The sequence below is a fragment of the Myotis brandtii genome, unplaced genomic scaffold, assembly GCF_000412655.1.
Source record: "Myotis brandtii unplaced genomic scaffold, ASM41265v1 scaffold975, whole genome shotgun sequence".
In the NCBI taxonomy this organism is placed as follows: Eukaryota; Metazoa; Chordata; class Mammalia; order Chiroptera; family Vespertilionidae; genus Myotis; species Myotis brandtii.
This window is the reverse complement of record NW_005372049.1, coordinates 463,056-464,566: the sequence shown is the minus strand read 5'-3', so window position 1 is coordinate 464,566 and position 1,511 is coordinate 463,056.

The window sequence follows — 1,511 nt, the reverse complement described above, 5'->3', positions numbered from 1 at the left end:
GGACAGGGCTGGTGTCCCCTCTTTCTCCGCCCGCCCCACTTCTGTCCACAGAGCCTCTGCCAGGACAGGCCTGCGGGCTCGAGACCCCCCTTCTCTTGAACTGACTCCTGACCAGCCAGCCCCCCCTTTCCGGCGGAGGGGGTCTCATCGGACAGGAGCTGGGTCACCGGGCGGCAGCTCCTGGGCCCCGGACCTGCAGTGGTGGGAATGGAGGGAGCCGGGCACCTGCCGCGAAGGCCACGCGGGAAGGATGTGCAGACGCCTGGACACAGCCCCGGGGTCCGACGCCGGTGTCTGTGGGGCAGGCCCATTACAAGGCCCGTTCCTTCAGGACCGAGCCCGAGGCCGCTCAGCCATCGGGGTCCCTCTGGCCACGCACAGCCCTCAGCCCTGGCCCGTGGCCGTCACCTCCCAAGGCCAGCGCTTCCCCAGCTTCAAGGGAGGAGAGCAGGAGGCAGGGCGGCCTGAACGCCCGCCAGCAGCAGGCAGCCGCCCCTCCGCTGGGACCAGGGACACTGGGTAGCAGGTGCTGCCCTGGATGCCCAGCCAGGCCCTTCCTTGAGCTGCAGACTCACTCTCTCCTTCCACCTCCTGTCCGAGGCCACCGGCCTGCAGGGTGCTGCGCAGCTGTCACAAACAGGCCCCGAGGGGGCACATGGGGGGAGCCCTGCCCCCCCAGCGTCGCCTCCTCTCCCTGGACCCCACGACAGACCAAGCTTCCCCCAAGCTGCCGGCAGCCCGGCCGGCCCTTCCCTGCTTGTCTCCTTCTCCAGGAAGAGGCAGAGGCGAGGACACTCATCTGTGAAGATTCCTTTACTTCCTAGAAAAATACACGCGTCATCTGAGGGCCGCTCGCCGTCGCGGTGCCTGAGGGGCAGCCCTGGGCCGCGTGAGGAGTATTAAATAGTCGGGAGAGGTGGGCTCTAAAAAACCCGTTTCTCCCATTTCTAGAAAAAAAAAAGAGGATCAGACTGCCATCGGCCTGGCTTCGGTGTGCACGTGTGCGCACATGCGTGCACCTGTGTGCGTGTACACGGACGGCTGGGGAGGACCCGTCATGCACAGGCGGGCGGAGGGGCGTCCTGGCAGGGCCGTAGTGTTGCCCTGGGAGGGAGGGCCCTGGGCGGGCAGCGAGGCTCCCTCAGTCCCGCTGAGACCCAGGCGTCTGAGGCAGAAGCTACTCTCGGGGTTCACGTCAGGGCCCCGGAGCGTGAACGCTGTTGTAGAGCACGGACGGCCGGCTCCCGGGCTCCGAGGGGGCAGACGCCCGTGAACACGTCCTCGTGGCAGCAGTGTTTCCGACTGGCCAGCGGAGGACGCCGGGAACTGGCAGGCGGGGGAGGAGCAGGTGGGGGAGGTGGTAGACGGGCGTCTCCTGGGGATGGTGGGAGTGTCCTGTTCCAGCATCGCCGAGTGACAGCACGAGGAGCTGGGCCTCCAGTCGCCAGGTCACTGTGAGGCCGAGGGCCAGGAGGCAGCTGGAGGCGGAGGAGAGCAGGGCCAGGCCGCAG